We start from the raw sequence: 24,873 nt of genomic DNA, 5'->3' as shown, positions 1-24,873 counted from the left end.
CTTGAAACTATAGCATTACTTTTATTCTTTCTGTATGCAAATTTCGGGGTCTATGTTTACCCATCGAATGGCAACATCGTCGAACAGCATTACATCGTAAATAGCATTCACCGAACCCTCCTCCACACCCCCCACTAATTATATATACCAAACCCGACATCACACTACAATGGACAAAGGGCAAATTTCCTTATCCCTACTGTAATGCGATCTTAGTCAGAACAACTTGATGAACAGCATGTTCAATGGCATTACCATTCGATGGGTAAACACAGACCCAATTTCAAGACTCATCAAAGCCTATACTGTCCCAGTATCAGTTAAAATTCATACCCATAGTCTAACTTCCACCTGTCTCTTTATATAAAGACTCATCAAAGCCTATACTGTCCCGGTATCAGTTAAAATTCATACCCATAGTCTAACTTCCACCTGTCTCTTTATATAAAGACTCATCAAAGCCTATACTGTCCCGGTATCAGTTAAAATTCATACCCATGGTCTAACTTCCACCTGTCTCTTTATAAAAGATTCTTTATCTCTACCAATGGACAGTGGAAAAAGAAAAGATAATAATGAGTGTGTGTGGGGGAGGCTCACTTCATCAGTTAGTACTAGACTACCTAAAAAGTACTATGTGTCCATAGGTGTTAACTAGGCTAATGACCACAAGGGCCTTTTTAAGCCTAGCCATGCACTGCAAATCTCTGACAAGTTCTCGTATCCTTGATAAGTGTAAGCAGAGGTTTGGGAGATGAACCATCTACAGGCTGTATGTGTCCATTAGAGTCATAGGTGCCAACCCACAGATGAATTTCCTATTCCCCATCCAACTGTCAGAGTTCCACTTGAATTGGGTTAGGGAAGAACTCTGCTTCAAATGGATGGGGAAACTGTTCGAGAGAAGGGGTAGTCTCTGGGATAGATACCTGTCTCTCCGGCAGGTCCTATTTAAATCACAAGCATGGTTTAAGTCTTTAGAATGAGTAATTCTGATGCTGTTTGGTTTATTGGTATGCAGGAAGGCCATCAAAGTGGGGTCTAACAATGCTTTGTATGCCAGGCATAGATCTTCCCTCAACAGCCTATAGGAGACAGAATACAGGAATAGGGCCTTAAGGTGGTCTGCAAAGGACATGTTACTTACACCATATACTACTTTAGTGAGGAACCACTGTGGATGTTCCAGTTGCTAGATATGCCTGGTTAAGTACATACCAAAGGGGGCATTGTACTCAATGATAGGTCTGCTGAATGTCAAATACAGTAGAACAATGATTTCCTTAGACCTAGATGCCATGCCTTTGTTTATAACTTGCACAACATAGAATGATTTACTCACTACTGTAGACATGTGATGGTCAAAGGCTAGATTACTGTCTATGTGTGTCTCCAAGTCCCTGACTACTGGGTCATCTCTTAGGGGTGTATTAAATATGATAGTTACCAGGGGAGGATGACTTCCTGAGGATACTATTATGCATTTCTTTGCATTTAGTTTTAGAACATGGCTCTGACACCAGTTATTTGTCTGTGTCGGCCTTACCTGGAGAACATTTGTGTCAATACGGAGATTCATTGACAGCACCTAATTTACAATCATCTGCAAATTTATTCAACCAGAGGCCATTGCCATTGGCCTTGACTTCAGAGAAATAAATGCAAAAAAGAAGTAGTCCCAGCACTGATCCATAATAGACTCCATTTGTGACTGGCTCTTTGTATAGGTGGACAACCAATTCTAAGTTCCTGGGTTCTATCTGTTAGTTAGCTAATCCACCAGATGATATAAGGAATTGTACCTAACCTCTTGAGTTTGTCAACAATGCCTAAGTGGGGTATTGTGTCAAATGCCTTGGCCAGGTCAAGGTAGGCATTTTGCCATCATCAATTGCTTTGGTGACTTTCTCAAAGAAGTCCACCAGCCTGAGTAGACATGACCTACCCTTGATGAAACCAAAATGGGTTCGGTAAAGTGTCTGGAGGTCTCCTGTGTCATTATTGATCATTTCCATGATAATTCTTTCTGTGGCTTTGCATATGAGACTACTGAGATGTATGTGTATGTAGTTTCCAGGGTCCGTAGATGGACCACCTTTGTGCAGAGGGATGACTGTTGCCGATCCCCATTCATGAGGTATGAAGCCTGTCTGGAGGCCACAGTTAAATAGCAATTACAGAGGGTCTGGTAGGTCATGTTTCATGCTATTTAAAAGACATTCAGGTATGCTCCCTGATGCAGTGTTCTTGGCCTAAGAGAGAACTTTAAGGACCTGTCCCCAAATGATAGCGGGGGAAATTAAATTTGATTGTATTTTCTGAGGGAAGGTTAATGGGGAAACAGGGGTAAAGCTGGAGATGAATTTGTCAGCCAATAGATTTGCTATGTCTTCAGGCTGAGTACAGGTGGCTCCATTAACAATGAACTCCACACATGATTGTGTATTGCTTTTGAGGCTGCAGACATAGCTAAAGAATACCTTGTGGTTGTCCTTGGTCTGGGAGGCCAAATTTACCTCACATTTGGCTTTGGTAGACCTTATTTGTCCTCTGAGTTATTTGTTTAGTTTGATGAGAGTGCTTTTATCCTGCTCCTGCTGGGTGCTGCACCTCCTAATTTTACCATAATTTTCTTCCTTCTGTTATACAGCCTACTGATGTTGTGATTCAGTCAGGGTGGCATGTTTTTTGAGTTAGTTCTATACTGCTTCCTGGTGGGTACATTTGCTTCAGTGCAGCCATTAACATGCTTGTATAGAGCTTTTGTGAACAGTTCTGCATAGGCATCAATGTTCTCAGGGTTTATGGGGCTTGAAATTTTGCCAAGTTATCACTTAATAGTAGGAAGTTAGCCTTGGAGTAATTCCTGAATAGTCCAGGGTTAGCAAGGGGTCTCAAGTTTTAGTTTTACTTCAAAGGAGACCATTTTGTGGTCTGACTTAACCAGAAAAGACATTACATTATGGAGTGTGCTGCACTCTCCAATATTAATGAGGACCAGATCTACTATGGCTGCACCCCTGGTTAGTGTACTGACAATCTGGTCAAGGAGTTTGTATTTACAACATCCAGGAATCTCTGTGCTTGTACATTTGGTCCTGTATGATTTCCAGTTAAAAGTGAGATAGTTAAAGTCACTCATGAATATAGTATTGGGTTAGATGGTGAATGTTTCCAATAAGTTAAAATACATGGCGTGGGTTTCCTGGGTCATAAATGGACACCTATAGCTTGCAAGGAAGCGGTATGGGATTTTGCCTATTGTGATTTGACCGTGGAGAAACTCAAGTGCATTGTCCTGTTTGACCAGCCTTATTTTTGACGTAAATTGAGACATCTTCACCTTTAGTCCCTGTCTGTGTAGTAGCTGGTCTAAACACGTGGAAGGTATTATAACCTTGCACTGTTGATGTGCTGTCCTTCAGTTTAAAACAATATCCTAGTGACCACACAGATGTCAACATTCTCTAGGGTGAAGAGATCTTCTAGGGAATGGAGTTTTTTGTTTATACTCCTAATATCAAGTAGTAACATTTTAGATTTTCTTGGTTTTGATTTGTTGTCTGAAATACTTTCAGTTTGGTACTTCCTAAAAAAGACACTATGGGGCAGGACAATGGTTTAGCTAATATTTGAAGGCCTAGAGGGGAGAGGCACAGACCATCCATGGCAAAGCAGCATGGTCTTTTGACCACCTCCTTCCATGCTGACAAATATTGCACCCACCCCCCTGTAGAATGACACCAGAAAATAAGCCAATTATTAAAGTTAGTAATCTTTTGTTCATATTGTGGCATCGTCCTTGGAGAGGGTAAAATGCTGCTCAATGCTAGGCTCATACCAGCCTAGAACACATATTCTGAGAGCTCCATGATGTCTCTCTCTTCATATAGTCTAGGGAAGTACATCTCAGGTCATTTACACCCATATGGACTATGACTGTCTCATAATGCTACCTGTGGTCGAATGACCTGAGTGCATGTGTAATGTGGTGGATCCTGCCTTTTGATAGGCAGCCAACCGTGACTTTCTCCTTACTCAGCCAGTTGAAAGGGACATCAGTGTGTCTCACAATGGAGTCTCCAATGATGAACATGTTGGAATATGTGGTGGCCTACCTTATGGGTTTAGAAACAGAGGTGCCATGAGATGTGGCTATATGTGTTTAGGTGGGTTTTTGAAAGAGTACATTTAGGGCTGCTGAGGATATTTGTTATTTGTACTTCATCTAGGAGGTCTTTGGGGTTTAGGAAGGTTACATTTAAGTGCCTCAGCATATGTGAGTCCATGTGTATGCTTTGAATTGTGTGTGATTGGTGGTGTGTGTACTACTGACAGCATTATTTACATTAGGAGTACATTTTTGTGAGACTTAACTGTTTGTCACTAAACATGAGGCAATTTCTGCATTTCCTCAAGATGCCCATATTCACCATGATGGTAATGCAAATAGTGGGAAAGTTCATATCCATGGCAACAGACCCTTTTTACTGATTAGACAGTTGGAGTGAGAATATAAAGTGATGTCAAGAGTATTTGGTTTGCAACACTGCTGCAGTGTTTCTCACTGTAATCTAGTAGTGTTGTGTGAAACTAGGTATTGGTGAAATTTCAGTGGTTCCTTTACAGGAAAAATATGTCAATTTAAAGTGTCTGCATCTATACAGGGCACTGTTAAACACTTGAAGGGAAACTAATAAGTAGACCCTACTGATTTATGGATGAAATACTTAGACAGTATTTACAGAAAAGTAAGAATTAGCTCATCAAGAATGATGAAAAGAGGGGAATTGTTTGAATGGCAACTGCCTGGCTGGTACTAGTGCTGGTCTTACCACAGCTTCATTCTGCTGGGATACAATGCTCTTTTGCTTCTTCTCTCACCAGAACCGAAACAGTATCACCAATCCCAAGAAGGGAAGCAGAGCACAGGCTCTTTGGTGATCCACAGTCCTGTCATTGATGATGTAAGGGTCTGAAGGCTTTCTGTAACCTTTTCCTGGTAGGTGCCTTGAACAGCAACCAGACCAATCAGGAAGGTCAAAAACAGACACTCACTGCCCAAACAAAAACAGTAAAAAATCAATGCACTATAAGTATAAATTCCAAGCTGGCATCTATGAAGCAGTTATTAACCTTTCCAGGGATCAGCAGTCTCCAGGAAATAATGCCCCTATGCTCCTTCTCTCACCAGAAGCAAAACAGAAGCACTAATCCCAAGATGACTAATGAGAAACAGAATGTGGGCTCTCCGGTAATTGGTGGTCTTGGAGTAGATGTTGCAAATTTTAAAGTTAAGATGAAAAAAAAATGGTTTAATATCCTAAGTATTGCAGTGTGCACTAAGCAGTTAGAGATAAATGAGGGGGTAACTTAAGCTTTAGCTATCTAATTGGAGGGCCACTAATTTTAAAAGAGCCATATAGATTGGAAGGGGTGGGCATTTTGTATTCTGGCTCAATGGAATACAGGCAGATGGCCAATAAATTTAAATACCTGAAGGGGAGCGATTTCACAAATGATAATTTTGTGCTTATTCACATTTGCCAGTGAAATAGGAGAGGGAAGGAGATATGTGATGAAATTAAAATAAGAGACAAGCAACTAGAAAGACAGTTGAGTTTAAGAACACAGCAGCACCAGAGTGGGAGGGTAGTGAAAAACTTAATTTTTGTGTCACTCACAAGAGACACGGCTGTGGTTTGTTTCCTAGTTTAAATATATAATTAAAAGCAGAATACAAGTAAAACACAGTGTAAAGAATATAAATCACAATATATAAAACAGAAGAAGGCAATGAAGAAATACAAAATATAAGAAAGCAAAAACAAACTAACCTTTCCCTCCCTGCAAGTTGTGGCAGAGTCTGGGTAAGCTTTTCCAGTAAAGCTATACCTAAAATGCTCCTTTATCTGAGTGAATTGATATTGCACTCTTACCTGTGTCAGATTCCTTTGACTGGATTTAGTATTTGAATCAGACAAATGAATAAATTCCCATTTCTACTTAAGCTTTACTGCATCTTTCCAGACTAGTATTTAAATTTAACATATTTTCAAAAATCACCCCTGTCTTGTCAGATATATGACAACTGGTTTATTTGTTTATTGCATTGGTTTACCGAGATGGTCCAACTGGGTAGACCAGCTGCCCCATTTGAGAGAAGCACCAGGGAGAAAAGCTCCACAATAAAATGAGTAAACAATAAAACAGTATATAATACATATTAGACAATAAGCACAAACACATTTTAGGTCAGTATTAAGTTACTCTGAAATTCATTAAAGCCTAAACTAAGTGTACACCATTCTGAGGGAACAGACAACACAAGCATAAGTCACACATTCTTCCTCCTAATTTTAGTTTTCCAGCTGATTTTTGCAGCCTTTAATATCAAACAGGATTAAAAAGAAGTTATGTACTCACCATAACATTCCATCTGAGTAGTTAACTTCATTTGTCTGCAACCTGTGGGTATCGGATCCATCCTCGGATCCGAGCCGGCAGCTTTCCAAGCTAAAAGATCTGAGCTCTCAGCTCCTCCCCCTTACCCATAATGCCCTGCCACCTCCCTCCAGTCCTCAGATCGAGTTTGCCTAAAACAAGAAACAGACTAAGACCCTCAAAAGAGGAACACTAACCTAATGCAAGACCAGGTGAAACCTTGTGTCATGGAATAACCATAAAACAGGTTAGGGGGAAGGAGGGGGGGTCGGTTGCAGACAAATGAAGTTACCTACTCAGAAGGAACATTATGGTGAGTACATAACTTCTTTATCTGAAGTAGTTAATTTCATTTGATCAGCAACCTGTGGGACAGAGTCCCCAGCTACCTAAATCCTTGGGCGGACCTCAAGGAAGGATATTCCGGAGCACTGCGGAGCCAAATGATGCCCTACTCCTGAATATCAGGTCCAACTTATAATGAGAAATGAAGGTATGAGAAGAGGACCAAGTAGCTGCTGAGCAGATATCATCTAGAGGTACTCTCGACCAGAATGCTGCAGAAGTAGCCATAGACCTGGTAGAATGGCCATGGACCCCCAAGGGTTCAGGCTGGCCGGAGGCTAAATAAGCGTGCCCAATGCATTGGGATATCCATCTGGCCAAGGTAACTTTCGTAATAGGCTTACCCATAGATGGTTTAGCGAAAGAAACAAAAAGTTGATCTGATTTCCTAGTAGCAGCCGTCCTGTGCAAGTAAAAACACAATTGTCTGTGCACATCCAGTAAGTGCAATCTGTATTCCTCTTTGTTCTGAAAGTTGGGGAAAAACACAGGCAAATTAATGCATTGGTTGATATTGGATTCGGAAGCTACCTTAGGCAAGAAAGAAGTGTTAGTCCTGAGAGACACTCTGTCCTTATGGAAGACCAGATACGGGGGGTTTCATGCAAAAGGCTTGAAGCTCAGATACTCTCCTGGCTGAAGTAATTGCAATCAGGAAGGCCATTTTCCAAGATAAAAATTTTAACTCAACTGAAGCAGCCGGTTCAAAGGGTGGGCCAGTCAAGGCCTGAAGAACCAAGGTTAACTCCCAAGGTGGAACTGCATTCTTGACAGGAGGTTTCAACAGAAAAGTGCCCTTCAAAAAGATTTTGCATATCTTAGCGGACGCTAAGGGGCCAAGGTTATCCCCAATGTGGAAATGGGAAATAGCTGCCATTTGGACTTTGACTGTAGAAGCACTAGCTCCTTGGTAAAAGATATGGGACAAGAATTCAAGAACCATTGGGATGGGAGCAGTAAAAGGATCTAAATATCTATTTTTGGCCCAGATGGAAAAACGCTTCCATTTACTTCTGTAGATCTTTCTAGTAGAAGGTTTATGCGCAGCTACAAGAATAGATTTTATGGGAGACGAGATACCGGGAGTCCTCGCGATTAGTGGAACTGGATCAACCAAGCCGTGAGCTTGAGGTCGCCCAGGTTTGGGGGGTGTAATCCCACAGGATGAGAGATCAGATCTGGAATGGGATCTAAGACCCAAGGAGGAACTACACTGTGAGACCGCAGGTAAGGCAACCAGAACTGGCAAGGCCAGAATAGGGCTATGAGGATTATCTTGCTCCCCAACCGATGAGCTTTCTGCAGAAATTTTGTCATTAGTGGAAGAGGAGGATAAGCATACAGGAGACCGGGGGGGGCCAAGCATGCACCAGGGCATCTCTGGGGCTCTCCCCTGTTGGGGGAATCAGAGCGAAAAACTCACTGCATTTTGTGTTTGAAGGAGAAGCAAAAAGTTTGCAGCAAGGTTGACCCCATCTGAGGAAGATCTGATTCGCTACTGATGGGTTTAGAGACCACTTGTAAGGTGTGAGGATCGAGTGACTCAGCTTGTCCGCTAGAATGTTGGACCGACCCGGAATGTGCGTTGCTATCAGAAAGCGGTTGGTGGAAATCGCCCATTCCCAAACTCTCATAGCCTCTCGACAAAGAGGGTAAGATCTGGTTTCTCCCTGTTTGTTGATATACCAGACTACTGCCATGTTGTCTGTCTGAATTGCAATAGTCCCCAGAGGAAGAAGGTCTTGAAGGGCTTGCAATGCTAGAAGCATCGCCCTCATCTCCAGGACATTGATATGCAGAACGGTCTCTAAGGGAGTCCACGTGCCTTGGATGGTTCTGCCCATAGAATGCCCCCCCCCCCCACCCGAGGCGAGAAGCGTCCGTGGTCAGCGTGGCTTGGGGTTGAGGCATCACAAACGGTCTCCCCTCCCGCAGCTCTCGGGAATGGAGCCACCAAAGAAGGGTGTTCCTGCAAACCCTGCTCAGGGGAATTGGAGACTCCAATGGGTGGAGTAGGAGAGACCACTGAACCTGAAGAGTCCATTGTAAAACTCTCATATGCAATCTTGCTAAAGGTGACAGGCTTATGGCTGCTGCCATGGAGCCCAGGGCTCTCAGGACCAACTCTGCAGATGGGGCTGGAGACTGTAGGAGCGCCATTATGTGTAGTGACAAGTTGCGCAACCTGTCCATTGTTAGAAAGGCTTTGGCTTGGTGCATATTTATCCTGGCCCTATAAAATCCAGAACTTGCACAGGATGAAGAGACGACTTCTGAAAATTTATAGTAATGCCTAGACGCTGGGCCATGGCTAGGGAGTAATCCCTGGCGGAGCAAAGGAGATGCTTGGTGGGGGCGGTGAGGAGCCAATCGTCCAGGTACGGGAAGACCTGAATTCCCTGAAGTCTCAGGTGGGCTGCTACAACTGCCATGACCTTGGTAAACACCTTGGGGGCTGTGGTGAGGCCGAACGGGAGAACCCTGAACTGTAAGTGACTGGCTCCTAGCCAAAAGCGGAAAAAACTCATGGACCGTCTGTCCATGAGAATGTGGTAGTACACATCCTTGAGGTCTATGGAGCACATACAGTCGTTCTCCTGTAAGAGAGGGAGAATAGATTGCGAGTGACCATCCGGAATTTCTCTATGGCAATGAACAAGTTTAGAGATGACAGGTCCAGAACTGGCCTTAAGTCCCCCGTCTTTTCTGGCACCAAAAAGAACCTGGAGTAATTGCCTAATCTGGACTGCTGTGGGGGGACGTGCTGGATGGCCCGTTTTTCTAGCAACTTCAAAATTTCTGAAGCCGCCGCCTCCCTTTGATCGGGTGGGACATCGGGAAGGCGCTTCATTAGAGGGGGAAGATGCAGAAAGGGAATAGTGTAACCTCTGGATATTATTTTGAGCACCCAACGATCTGTAGTAATGGACTCCCAACTTTGTAGGTGCTCCGAAAAATGGCCCCCAACTGCCTCCAGAGAGGGACAGCTGGGCAAGCCCTCAGGGCTGCTGCGCGAGTCAGTCTGAGAAAGGTTTTCTGGACCCGAAATTCTTCGGCCCCTCTCTGCCTCTGGGCCGGCATCCACCTTGTCCTCCTCTGCCTCTGAAGGATGAGGGGTCCGGAGTGGGAGGGGACTGCTGGGACTTCCGGAACCACATCTTCTTCTGCCCTCTCCATTCCTTGAGAAAGACCTTTGAGGATTAGAGAAGCGGATCCCAATGGCAGACAGCATCTTCCCGTCTTTTTCGCTCTGGAGCAGCATGTCGCGGATGGTTTTGCCAAATAGCGTAGAACCATCAAAGGGAGCATTCGAGAAGGATGCCTTGAAGGGTTCCGCAAAGTCGCAAAGGCGAAGCCAGGCATGGCGCCGTAAGGCGACCCCTGCTCCGTTAGCTCTAGCCGCTTCCTCCGTGGCATGGGAGAGGAGCCGCTTGGAAGTGTTAGAAATTGACTTTAGAGTGGCCATGCGAGCCGAGAAGGTCCGTTTGTCCTCGGCCGCCATGGACTCTGGGGGAGCTCCAGCGTATTCCTTTATCAAGTCCCGCTGGAGCCTCATGACGTGTGCCAGGTAATTCAGCCCCCTTATGGAAAAGGTAGCTGAAGCAAACATCTGCTTTCCAATATGGTCCATTGTACGAGATTCCTTATCAGGAGGATGGACCGAGGAACTTTCCTGTGCTAGTTCCTTCTTAGTGGCAGCCGCCACCACCATGGCATCTACTGGGGACCCTTTATTCCATGCCTGTCTGTCCGAAGGGGGACTGAGTATTTTGTCTGGTCTTTTAGGGATTGGCTCCATGGTGTCTGGCTCCTTCCAAGCCCTGGTAGTAATCAAGTCTACCAGGGGATCAGCTGGGGGGGACACCCAAGAGGTAGACGGGCCTGCGTCAAATGCCTCCAGAAACACAGACTCATCGGAGGAAGGTTTTTGGGCAGACCACCCCCCTCTGATACGTAGCATTTCCATAATGTCTCCAAAGGAGACGTCTTCAGGGGGTGACTTTGGGGAACCTTCCCCTTCCTCTAAGTCCGTGTCCTCTGTGAGGGACTCGGGGGAGTCCATGTGCCTCCTTTTGCACTTTTGTTTGTGAGGCACTTCCTCGGAGGGACTGTCCGAGGAGGGCTCACTAACGGGGTCCTGTTCCCCTACGGGAACCAACTGGAACGCCGATGCAGGCTGTCCCTGGGGCCGGACAATGGAAGATAGGCCCAAATGCGCAGGAGTGACGGATGGATCTGTAGCTCGGACCGGGGACCTGGAACTTCTCGATAGAACCCTCTCCACTATGTCAAAAACCAAGGGCGAACCACTCTCCCCTGTTCTGAGAGCAGCCCCCTCAGCTCCGACGCAAGGACCGGTGTCAGAGCCGATGCGATCGGACCCGAAAGGGGAGTTTGCTCCGACCGAAACAGAGCCGAAGACACACTCACCCCTGCGGATCCGAAGCTCGGCTCTCGGCCCCGAGAGCTCGGATCCAACATGCTCGAGGGTACTGTCGTCGAAGTAGCCACCACTGTCGGCGCCGACGACTCCCCAGGTCTGAGACGGCTCAGATCCAAAGACTCCAAAACCCGATAGCGAATCGGAGAAAGAGCAATTGGGGCAAAGAAAGGGGCCGAGCTTCCCCCCCAGAGGGGGGGGGCAGGAGCACCCCCATCTGCATCTGGGCATGCAAGAATCGACGCATCATCTGGTCCAAATCAGCATCAGACATGCTTCTGGTGGACCTCGAAGAGGTCGCCGAAGTGGGCCGGGAAGGCTGCCTCGAAGACCTAGAAGGAGACCGGTACTCTTCCTCCGGCTCCGGAGAAAAGCAGGGGGGAACTGAGCCGAGAGGGTGGAGATCCGGAGACCCTCCTGGGAGGGCTAACTACCTTAGCTGGCGGAGCAGAGGGATGAGACTCTGCCTGCCTCTTATGGCTTTTATGCCGGTCCTTGTGCCTCTTCTCTCTAGAAGCAGAGTCCCCCTCTCCCTGAGACACAGAGGGAGGTTGAGTTCCAGTCAGGGGAGGGGGAACTGAAGGCAGGACAGCCGCAGCCGCGGCTGGTGCCCTAGAGGGAGAGGAGGAAGACGAATCCGTGGGCAAAAGCCCCGCCAAGATTAACTTATTCCTCCTATCCCTCACAGCCTGGGGACTGAAGGCCGCATACACTTGGCAGCCTGAAGACAAGTGGGCTACCCCTAGGCAGGGAACGCACTGAGTGTGGCCATCCGCTGGGGACAGCTTATGGCTACACTCAGTGCATTTTGAAAAAATGGCCTTAGGCCCTTCAGCCATCGCACGACCACACACACACAGTAAAGGGGAGGTAAAAATTAAATTTAAACAGTAAGTTTACCACAAGAAAATCGAAAAAGTATATAGACAGAAATTAAGGGCCTACTACACTCGCTCAACACACAAAAATCTTAGAAAAGTTTTAAAAGGTTTTTTTTTTTTTTTTAAAACTCTCACCCAGCGCCAAGAGCTCATCGCTACAAGCTATCAGAAGCCACGGCAAATGAGATCTGAGGACTGGAGGGAGGTGCCAGGGCATTATGGGTAAGGGGGAGGAGCTGAGAGCTCGGATCTTTTTGCTTGGAAAGCTGCCGGCTCGGATCCGAGGACGGATCCGATACCCACAGGTTGCTGATCAAATGAAGTTAACTCCTTCAGATTAAAGGTTACCACAAAGTGTAGACTACATGTACACTTACTGTAATCTTTTTGAGCGATTAGAAAGCACAAAAAATGTGGTAGGATATCAGTGACACAAGTCGTGTGCACTTAGTGTAGGCATTTTTAAAGATTTTTACACTTGATATGGAAATAGTCCACAGTAGAATAAAAATGTCATACAGTGTTATTTTATTTTTGAGGACAAGAAAATGAAAATAGATTATTTATGACAGTGTGACTAGCTGTAGAACTTTATATTTATAGCATAACATTTTTAATAAATTATGAGATTACATTAAGGAAGAGGTAACGAAGTACAAACAGGAGCAGACCAGACTGTGGCTATACCAGGAGGAGTATGATAGCCATTTAGTGAGAATAGAGACTATATAGAGAGTTGAGAGGCACTGGAAAAGAGGTTGAGAGAGACAGCATTTAGGTTATCCCAGGAAAGGTGCAAGTGCATAGCCAAGTACATTTTATGTAACCCTTTAAGTGTAGTTTAAATACTTACTGTTTTCTAACATTCTAAGAGAGAGATGTATGGAATTCCTGGTTTTAAACAGAGAAGAGTATAGAGAACCTCCATCGGTACTGTATGACTTAGTTACAGTTAGCAACATCTGGACAGAACAGCTTTCTGATCTTTTGGGACTGTAGAGTTGGAGAATACTGCTAGACTACAGCTTTTGTCCAGGCTCTATATGAGCTTTTGTGTCATGACAAGCTGTGAGCAGGTTAAGTAGTGCCTTAATTCTAGCCACTGAAGTTGCTTCTATTTATTTTATTTATTTATTTATTCTTTGATGACTGGGTTAGTCCCACTAGGCTAGTAGCCTATTTTGTCAGGACAGCCAAGGTGATACTTATACTACTAGGGGAAATTTGGACAGGGCATTGGGGAACATCCCCAACTTACCACACTGGAGCCAACAAGTGAGCATCCACATCCTGTTCTTAGCATAGTGGCAGCTGGGAGAATGGTGGATGATGGCTGAAGGCAAGAAGGGAAATGTCAGTTCTACAGAAAGTATACTTAAGATTGCATTTTTTTAAATCTTGTTTGCTGAATCTGAAAGTGAGCAGTCGACAAGCAAGTCTTGTGTTATTACAACCCTCCAGTTGGGAAGGTTGCAGGATGATATATCAAAATAAATGTTGTTGCAGAGTGAGCTAGAAGACGAAGGAGATGTTTCCATGGGTGACATTATGGATAAAATACAAAGATATAAGGCAGAGTCTATTCTGAAAAATGATGGTGAAAAGGAAAGAATATCCTATGCAGAAAAAGTGAAAGAAAGTGTCAGGGGAGCAACAGAAAACAAAAGAAAGAAGAGAAGAATGTGAGGAGGAAGTATGTGGTGAGCATTCAAAGCAAAGAAGAAAACAACTGGATAGGTATGAAGTTTAGAACAACCTAATAGTCCCTTTGGGTATTAAAGCACAGGAGGTAAGAGCTCTTATTCTTAAAAACAAAGAGACATTTTGTGACATTATACTTGAGACCATTTTTACAATGGAAAATTTCCTTGGAGAATGTGAAAAAAAAAACTGTAATCCTTGGAACTTATCTGTAATAAAAGCATTTGACAGGGAAACAAAAAAAAGATCCATGTACAATTTTGAACAGAGAGACTTTGAAAAGACATTTATAATGCTTATGCAAATAAGTACTGGACACCGCAAAGGTTTATGACAAAAGGGTTTAAGGACTAGTGGATGGGAATGTAATGTCATGTTGAACATGGAATATGTATGATTTTTTTCCTTTTCTAACTATGATAAATGTTGAAGGAAATAAGGGTGTGGTAAAATACTGGGGACAACCCAAAATGTGCATTTTTAAGCAAAGGAAGGGTACTTGATAAATAACTGTGATAAAAAGAAATGTTATGTCTGTGGAGAACTAGGTTATGATGTAAGAAAATGTGAACTAAAATGTAATTGTAACAGAATTGGGCATTTATCAATGGAGTGTTAGGCTGAAAATAATAATGAGGGTGAAGGAAAAGAAAAAATAGAATAGACATTAAATGTGGGGGAAATAGAAGATAAGTTAGATACAGAAAACAAAGAAGAAGAAGAAGAAGAAAAGAAGTACTGGAGGAAGGTTCTTAAACAAGCAATTAGGAAAATATCAACTGGAAAGTAGAAAAAGGGAAACATAATTCTATTGGTAAAAGGGTAAAATATAGTAAAAGAAATTTTAAATGGATAAGGATGAAAGAAAAAAAGGAAATGAATTAAAAATAAAATAAGATTATAATGTCTAGCAAGTTAAGGAAAAGGGAAAATAATTTTAGAGTACTGTCTGTGAACGTTGATAGTATTAGGAATATAGTAAGAAGGACAGGGGTTTTGGAATGGTGTATTAAATGTGATGTAGATGTAATTGCCTTAGATGATACAAGATTCTTAACAAAAGAAGAAATATTACGAAGAAAAAAAATATTGGGGGGAGGGGTAAGATAATTTGGAACTTGGGAAATGACCAGTGTTCTAGAATAGGAATATTTTGTAAAAATACAGTAAAATATAGTAAAAATGGGAAGATTAACTGTTGTGAATTTAAAATGGAAAGGACAAATACATAGAATATACATATGTTACTTGTAGGGAAACAAAAAACTTATTAAACCAGATTTTATATTATGTAGTAATACTTATGAATATTATAGTGACAGATTTTAACTGTAATTTAAGAGTGAATTGTAAAATGAAAGGAAATGATGTTAAGAAAAATGTTGGAAATTATGAGACATGGTAAATGAATACTCTAGGATAAAATTCATTGACCTACATAAGGTATATTAACAGAAGTGAAATAGATTATTTCATAATGTCAGAAAGATTAAATATATGGGAAGGAGAAACAATTGAAACAGGTTATTTGGGTCAACTAGAAATACAGATACAAATAAAGGAAAATAAGGAATACATAAAGAATAGTCAAAGGAATAGCAAGGATAAATGAGAAAACATGGGATGAAGAAGGAAAGAGATTAATACTGCAGTTATGGAGGGATCGTATTATGATGAGAACATTCTATAAATATTGATCTGAATATTGGATTTTTTTTAAGATTAAATATAAAAATGTTATTTATAATGGCAATATGAAACAGATAAAGAAAAGTAAAAGAGAACTCACACAAAGATGCATTGAAATATTTAAAAGATAATGATAGAGAGTAGTTCTGATAAAAAAACACATACAGAAAAAAAAATCAAGAGAAAATAAAAGAGTTATTATTTAAACAAAGATATGTTTACAAAGGAAAGAGAGAATGTATTGGCATAGTAGTGTAATGAGAGAAATGAAAAATGAAAAACGAAAAATAGGCAGAACACAGATATAAATTGTGAATATAGTAGCAGAACATATTCAAGACATGTTTAACGAAAAAAAAGTTGAAGATACTACTGGAAGTAAAACAAGTTTTCAAAATAAAAAATAAGTATTTGAAAAGAGATTTATCTACATGAGCTAAATAAAGTGTTAGGGCAAGTGAATAAATATAGAATTGACTGCAGGACCAGATGGAATAGGATATAAAATGTACCAAAATGTAATGGTATGGCAAAAAGAATATTTCTTAAATATTATGAATGAATGTTAAATGAATGTTTCATTTACAAATAATTATTTAGTAGAATACTTACATTTAGTTGGAGCTAAGAAGAAAAAATGTAATGAAAAACTGGAGACTGATAGTATTGACCAATAATGATTATATGATTTTTATGAAAATAATACAGCATAGATTTGAAACAAAGATAAAAATTGTTATGGAGGACAGTAAATGCAGGAGAAAAGGGAAGGGATGTCAATAATGATTAATGATAGTAAGATTGTGCATGATAATATAAACAGAAGAGAAGAAGTTAAACTTATGAGAGCAGATATTAATAATACACTTGATACAATATGATATGACATTTTATGAAACATAATGAAATAATATAATATGTTAGAAAATAAGGGAAATATGTATGTCTGCCTATAAAATAATAAAGTAAACATTTTAGTAAATGGTTGATAGAGAGACATATATGAGGAGAGGTGTAAGACAGAGGTGTCTAATGAGCTGTATACTGTTTGTTTTAATTACGAATGTGATTGTATGTAAAGTAAATTATAAACTGCTGGAAGCAGGGTACATAACACTCGAGTTAAGAATTCTGATTTTGTTAACTTATGCAGATGATATTTTGGCAACTGCACAAAACAAGACATGGATAAAATAAGTAATATTTTATTTAAATGAATGTTCAGAAGCAATAGGGATGACTTTAAAAAAAGAGAAAAGTAAAGGATTAAGAGAGGTACTTAAGCTAGGGGGAATATATTTTACAATGAATGAAATCCCTTTCTTAGGTATAAAATTTGGGAACAAAAATGTAAGTACAGTTAAAAGAAAAATATATAAGATTATCATTTAGGAAAAATATTCATTTGATAAATTCAGTTTTAATAGGAAAATAACATATTTTCAAGTGTATTTGTGTTGCCGATGGTATAGGAAAAATAATTATTGTAAAGAATGTTTTCATTTACATGGGGATCTAGACTGAATCTAGCAAAAAAAAAGGAATTGTGTATGTAAATAAAGAAGGAAGAGGTTTAGCGTTAATTAACCCAGTGGTATATGTTGTTTCTCTAAATTTATATGTGTTGAAGTGGATAAATGAAAAAGCTGAAAGATTAGTTGTAAAAATGTTTGGATGTAAGTTTGACAAGTGTAGGTATATGTTAGAAAGGAGTAAAATAGAAAAAGTAGGTATAAATGAATAAATTGAAATGTTATCAGAAAAATATTAATGTGGAAAAATTAATGAAATTGAAAAGGACAGAAAAGTATGGTAAAAGACTATAATGATACAATATTATTTTGCAAAACCATGGGAAAACCTGTAGAAGGTAAAAGTAAAGCAATAAAAATAAGAAATAAATGATGTAATAAAAAAGTAGAATGCCAAGATTTTTTGTGGAGACTGGTAATAGATAAATTACCAGTTTAAGGATACATGCCATATAAAAAGAAAAGTGAAAGAATATGTCCATATTGTGGGGAAGAGGAAACTACTAAATATGTGTTTTAAAAACATAAACGAGTAGTAAACTTATGGGAACAGTTATGTAATGAAGATTTCTTCAAAGATATAAAAAAGTGGATAAGATAAATATGGGCATACTTAAGAATAGAAGTAAGGAATATGTCAAAAGAATAGATAAAATTGTTTTATGTTACATGGATTATATGGAATGAAAGGGTAAATACATTTATGTTTAATAGGAAATGGATTTTCGCAGTGATATTGAGTAAAACCAGATGGTGGTTATGGAAAAAGGAGTGGGGGGTCTAATAAGGATAAGAATTTGACATAATAAATCAAAGATGCATAATAAGTAAGAAAAAAGTGGGGACGGGGATGGACAACAAGAAGTTATGTACTCACCATAACATTCGATGTATGTAGTCCATCTCTTCTCACATTCTTCCCCGTGGGTTCGGAGCCGAATATCAGCTCCGACTTGGCCAAACTTTTCTAGCTCGAAGTCTTCTATTGGCTGGGCTAAGGAGGTATCCCATGCTGCACTGCTCCATATCCCCAGATCTAGTTTGCTGCGAACACTCATTCATACCCCATGCATAGCAACATCCAAGTAAAGAAGAATAAGCTAAAAGTGAAGGGAGCTCTGTAAATCAGACCTAACCTCCAGATCCTCCAGGAAGGGGGAAGGTGGGAGGGTAAGTAAGAATGTGAGGCGAGATGGACTACATACATCGAACGTTATGGTGAGTACATAACTTCTTGATGTTATGTAGGCCAGTCTTGCCTACATTCTTACCCATGGGACAGCATCCCTAGCACCTACATCCTGGGAGACTCATAGGAAGATACTCCTGAGTACTGTGGAACCAAAGGAAGACCTGCCCATAGATACCACGTCTAACTTGTAATGAGTAACAAATGTGTGAGGAGAAGCCCAAGTAGCTGCCGCACAAATTTCATCCATAGACAATCTGGCTTGATAGGCTGTAGATGTAGATACAGCCCGAGTAGAGTGAGCCTTGACCAGAAAGGGTAGATCTTTACCTCCTGCAGAATAAATGAAAGAGATGCAACTGGATATATATCTGGATAGGGTAATTTTCGAGACAGGGGACCCAATTTTGTTTTCCGAAAAGGAGACAAACAGTTGATCAGATTTTCGGAGATCTTTAGTTCGGTGCAGATAGAAACATAACTGTCTGTGTACATCCAATTGATGAAATTTAAATTCTGCCTTGTTTGAAAAAAGGGGAAAAATAGTGGCAACTCAACAGATTGATTAAGATTAGATATGGACGCCACTTTAGGAAGAAAGGAAGGGTTTGGTTTAAGAGAAACCCTGTCCTTATGAAAGATCAAGTATGGAGGTTTGATAGAAAGAGCTTGAATTTCTGCAACTCGCCTGGCTGATGTGATGGCTATTAAAAAGGCAGTTTTCCAGGTCAAGAATTTTATAGGTTCATAGGTTCATACTAGGCTATCTGCCCTAGGGCATTTATAAGCCTAGCCAGAATGTGTTTGGCTTTCGCCACCCATTTTAAATTTATTTTGCTATGCCCTTTTTCGAGGTTAGTATACTGTGCCTCTGTCTAACAGTGACACAGAAGTGATACCCGGGGTAAACCTACGATCTCCCATCCACTCATCAAGATTCCTCTTGAAGAGAGTCAATGACGGACTCTGCCTAACCAGGACTGGGATTTTATTCCAGAGTGAAGGGAGCCTCTGGGTTATGAATCTGTCCCTCCAGCACATCCTATTTATTTCAATGCTGAGGTTCAAGTCTCTCGAGCGCGTAGCTCGATGGGATTTGGATTTTCTGAGGTGCAGCATGTCCATTAATTACGGGTTGGATATGGCTTTATACGTCAGGCACAGATCGCCTCTGAACAGGCGGTATGCCACTGAGTAGAGCTGGAGTTTCTTTAACCGGGCAGCATATGGCATCTGTTTGAGCCCTTTGATCCTCTTGGTGAGGTACTTTTGGGGTCTTTCCAGTTGCTGCTGGTGTCTGGTAAGGTACATCCCAAAAGGGGCATTGTACTCAATTATGGGCCTGATGAGGGATGAGTAAAGAGGCACGATGACCTTCCCTGATCTAGATGTGAATCCCTTCATGATTAGGTGGGCTATATAAAATGTTTTTCTAACCACTTTGGCCACGTGATTGTCAAATGAGAGATTGCTATCAACTTGGGTCCCCAGGTCCCTAATTACTTCTTCTGTACTTAATGGATTACCACCTATGTGGTAATTTGTGGCACTTTGTTTTTGCCAAAGGGGATGACTATACACTTTTTGGCATTTAGCTTGAGGCCATGGCTCTGGCACCAGTTGTCTTTCTATGAGGCCCTTTTGGAGGATGCTTGTGTCGGCTGGAGAGTCGATTATGGCGCCCAGTTTGCAGTCATCTGCGAACTTGGTCAGCCACAGTCCTTCCGTGTTGGCCTGTACCTCCGAGAAATATATACCGAACAAGAGAGGTCCCAGGACTGAGCCTTGTGGGACACCACTTGTAACTGGTTTGGAGTCTGACATGGCTCCAGCAATTCAAACCATGTGGGTTCTGTCCTTGAGCCAGTTTGCAATCCATCTAGTGACATAGGGGTTTATATTTAAGCTGGTGAGCTTATCTATAATGCCCGAGTGGGGTATTGTATTGAAGGCTTTTGCGAGGTCCAGGTAGGCTGTGTGGACCACCTTCCCCTCGTCAATGGCCTTGGTGACTGTTTCAAAGAAATCAACCAGGTTTAAGAGGCAGGATCTGCCCTTAACAAAGCCAAACTGGGTAGGATCCAGTGTCTGTAGGTCCCCAATATCTTTATTTATGAGGTCCATGATGATCCTTTCCATAGCTTTGCAGACCAAGCTAGTCAGGCTTATGGGGTGATAGTTTCCAGGATCCGTTGAGGCACCACCTTTATGGAGAGGGACCACTGTTGCTGTACGCCACTCTTTGGGCACATATCCTGTAGTAAGGCTGAGATTGAACAGTAGTTTTATGTTTGGGTTTAGCTCTTCTTGGAGTTCATGTAGGACGCAGCCCGGGACACCGTCTGGTCCCATTGATGCTGTGTTTTTTACTTTGGAGAGGGCAGCTCTTACCTGAGCATCTGAGATGTCAGGGGGGCAGCACTCTGCTGGGATAGATATTTGCCCTTTTGGTGGGGAGAGGGGGGGGGAGTTTGCGCTGAACCTGTCAGCTAGGATGTTGGCAATGTCTGTGGCTTCGGTGTATTTTTTGTCATTTTGGACTAATTCTGAGCATATCTGGGAATTACCACCCAGGTTTCTAACATAACTAAAGAAAGCCTTGTGATTATCCTTAGTGTCCTGTGCAATTTTTCTCTCGAAGCTGGCCTTAGACAATTTTATGAGTGCCCGTAGTTTTTTGCTAATACTGATCAGTGATGCCTTCCCTTTTTGGGATTTTGCTCTATCATTTAGTAGCTTCCTCCTTCTATTGTATAGTTTGTTTATGGCTGGGGTCCACCAGACAGGACGCCTGCCTTTGGAGGATTGGGTCTTGGTTTTATTTGGGATCGCATGATCCATGCATTCCTGAAGGTGTTCATAGAATGTGTTTATAAAGGATTCTGCAGTTTGGGCCGTATTTTCCACAGGCCCAGGGGCTTTGAAGGATTCCACCTCGGTTTTGAGGAGTGTGAAATTTGCTTTAGAGAAGTTTTTCACTGTGGTTTTCTGGGCAGGGGGTGGGGTCGGGATGTGAATATCCAGTGAGATTAGTTTATGGTCTGATCTTACCAGTGAGGGATACACTTCTGGTCTGGAGCATAGAGTCCCCATGTTGGTGATGATCAGGTCCAGTATGTTTTCCCCTCTTGTGGGAGTGGTAACAAGTTGTTCCATAGCATTTGAGTTTATAAATTCTAGGAACCTTTGGGCTAGGGTGTTGGAGCTAGAGTAATGCTCCCAGTCTATGTTTGGGTAGTTGAAGTCGCCCAATATAATGGTGTTTGGAGAGACCTTCATATTTTCCAGTGTTCTCAGGAAGGCCGAGTGGGGTTCCTGGGTTTGGGAGGGTGGTCTGTAGCAGGCTATAAACTGGAAGACAGTTTTACCCACTGTTAGTTGCACATGGATAGTCTCTGATGCTTCGTGCTTTGCCACCAACCTGGAGGTGTGGGTATCTTTGATGACTATCGATACTCCCCCTCCTTTTGTGGTTCGGTCCAAGTTTTGGGGCCGAAAAGCATGGTATGAGGTATAACCTGGCAGTGCTGGGGTGCTCTCGGGAGCCCTGAACCAGGTTTCTGTTACTGCACAGATATCAATGTTCTCCATGCTAAGGAGAGTTTTGAGTGCTTGCATCTTGAGGTTTAGACTTCTGGCGTTGAGTAGCATTACTCTTAGTTTCTTATCCCTTGTGATACCTATGGAGGTGGGTTTGTCTTTTGAGCCTTGCCTAAAAAAGGCACTATGGGGGTAGCAAGAGCCTTTGCCAATATCCGAAAGCCCAGGGGTGACAGGTGCAAGCCGTCCCTAGTGAAGCATCGTGGCTTGTCGAGCATATCATCCCAAGCTGACAAGCATTGGATCCCCTTTGAATGACACCAGTACTTAAGCCAATTGTTGAAATTGATCATCTTGTCTTCATATTGTGGCATCATTCTTGGTGAGGGTAAGATGCTACTCAAGGTCAGGGTCATACCGGCCTGGGCTACATGCTCAGAGAGCTCCTCTATGTCTCTTTTCATGTAGTCCAGGGAGGTACGTCTCAGGTCATTCACACCAGCATGGACAATGACTGAGTCATATTTGTACTTGCCTTGGAGTGACCTGAGTGCTTGTGTTATGTGGCGGATCCTAGCGCCTGACAGGCTGCTCACCGTGACCCTCTCCTTGTTCAGCCTGGTGAGCGGGACGTCAGTGCGCCTGACGATAGAGTCACCTATTACAAGTGTATCAGGTGTGTTGTTTAGTCTTAAGGGCTGTGACTGTTCGGCACACTGGCTTTATGAGATATGTGTTGCACGTGTTTTGTTTTGGGGTAGTGGTTGCTTGGGTGTCTGCTTTGGAGGTCTCTGCTGCTTAGGCAGATCTTTATTTAGAGCCTCCGAGTATGTTTTTGTGTGATTATGTGTTTGGTTTGCTGTCGTGGTGGGTCTATGTGAGACTGGAATTGTAGTGAGTGTGGTTTCCTTCTCCTCCTGACTGGTTATGCCAGTACTGAGTTGAGAGAGCTTAGCCTCCAGTTTGGCTATATGGTTGCATCTCTCACATGTGTTGGAATTTGTTGGGAGGAGGAGAGGGTTGTCTGTGCACATGAGGCAGTTGTAACATTGCCTCAAGATTCCCAGATTCACCAGCTGGACCGGAGAGGAGATTGACAACTGACCTTTGGACATGCTAGAATAATATTGGGAATTCCTTTATAATTGAAAACAAGGGCCAGTGGGGAGTGAGGGTGTAGTGCTTTTAATTTTTAGTGCTGACTTATATAATTGCTTTAGTGAGCAAGTGCCAGGTAACTTAAGTGCAATGTGCTACAGGTAACTTAAATGCAAAAACGACAAACAGTAACTTTCTTTCAAGTGAAACAAGGAAATAAGTACAGTAAGCAATGCAGATATCACTAGTGATCCATAAAAGTTGCAGGTAGCTGCAGGCTCGAAGGGTGGTGAAGTAAGGGCTTGCAGGACAAAATTTAGATCCAAGGGCATAATAGGTTCTGAGACCGGAGGACGGAGTAACAGAGTGCCCTTCAGGAAAGCTTTACAGAGTCTGTGAGCCATCAGACTGGGCTCATTAACAACATGAAAGTTAGAAATTGCTGCCAATTGAACTTTAATGGTAGCTGATGCTGAGCCCTGATGGAAAAGCATAGACAAAAACTCCAAGACTGAAGCAATTGGGGCTGTGTAAGGGTCAATTCCTTGGGTATGAGCCCAAATAGAAAACCTCTTCCATTTGCTAGAATAAATCTTCCTAGTAAAGGGATTATGAGAGGAAGATAAAATATGAACTACCTCAGGTGAAAATTGATGAAGCCTAACTAATGACGGAAGTGGAGTAGCCAGGCTGTCAACCAGAGGGTCTGCAGAGAGGGGTGGAACTGTCCCGACATGTGTGTCAATAAATCTGCTTGTGGGTCCAGAATCCAAGGTGTGTCCACAATGTAGGGGTGGAGAAAGGGGAACCAGACTTGATGAGGCCAGTGTGGAGAAATCAGAATCATTCTGCTTCCCAAGGACTGCGCTCTCTGAATCACTTTTGATAGCAAGGGAAACGGAGGGAAAGCATAAAGCAGACCGGAGGGCCAATTGTGAACTAGAGCGTCCCTGGGTGACTCCCCCTTTGGGGGGATCAGCATGAAGTAGCTGCTGCATTTGGCATTGAGGGGGCTGGCAAAAAAGGTCGCAGCAAGGCTGACCCCATCTGCTGAAGATTCGTTCTGCAACTAGACGATTCAGGAACCACTCGTAAGGCATCAGAATAGCTCTGCTCAGCCTGTCCCCTATCACGTTGGACTTCCCCGGAATGTGCTTTGCCACCAGAAACCATTGGGAAGATACTGCCCACTGACACACTCACATGGCCTCTCTGCACAGGGGGTATGATCTGGTTCCCCCCTGCTTGTTCAGATACCACACCACTGACATGTTGTCCGAGTGTATTGCAATAGTCCCTAGAGGTAGAAAGCTCTGAAGTGCCTGCAACGCAAGTAGCACCGCTTTCATCTCTAGGACGTTGATATGCAGATGTATCTCGTGATCTTGCCACATGCCTTGGACTGTCTTGCCGAGATAATGCCCCCCCCCAACCCCATCTGGGAGGCGTCCGTGGTCACTGTGGCAAACGGGGTTGGTGGAATGAAGGGTTTTCCCCTGTCCAGATTGTTAGTGCAAAGCCGCCAACTCAGATCCTGTTTGCATCTGTCCGTGAGCAAAATAGGGTGGGAAAGTGGAAGTTTTTGAAGAGACCATTGAGCAAAGAGGAGCCATTGAAGGAGCCTCAAGTGCAATCTCGCTAGAGGGACCAACATAATTGTTGCTGCCATAGTCCCCAGGAGTTGAAGAAAAATTAGTTACGTACTTACCATAACGCTAGATGTATATAGTCCATCTCGCCATATATTCTTCACCTGTGGGTTCGGAGCCGACAGTCGGCTCCGACTCGGCCTATATACTAGCTCGAAAGTCTTTGATTGGCTGGCTAAGATGGTATCCCACAGTACCATGCTCCACATCCCCAGATCTAGTTTGCTGTTAACAAAAGCCATTTGTGCAATGCACACACACACAGATCCACAGCCAAGAAGATAAGGTCCAACAAGTTGTCTAAAGGGACTAATACCAGGGTTATCAAAAGAGATCCTCCAAATTCTCCAGGCAGGGGGACGGT

The 24,873-nt window shown here is 42.6% G+C and overlaps 1 protein-coding gene across 1 annotated transcript in view; it reads right to left on the bottom strand.

The window, feature by feature from the left end:
- The window catches only part of COL21A1 (collagen type XXI alpha 1 chain), a 4,597,064-nt gene that overhangs the window by 1,507,428 nt on the left and 3,064,763 nt on the right, over positions 1–24,873 (bottom strand). The gene's annotated exons all lie outside the window — the stretch shown is intronic.

Source organism: Protopterus annectens, chromosome 2.part1, assembly GCF_019279795.1.
Source record: "Protopterus annectens isolate FY-2018-M chromosome 2.part1, PAN1.0, whole genome shotgun sequence".
In the NCBI taxonomy this organism is placed as follows: Eukaryota; Metazoa; Chordata; order Ceratodontiformes; family Protopteridae; genus Protopterus; species Protopterus annectens.
This window is presented reverse-complemented; position numbering and strand designations above follow the sequence as displayed.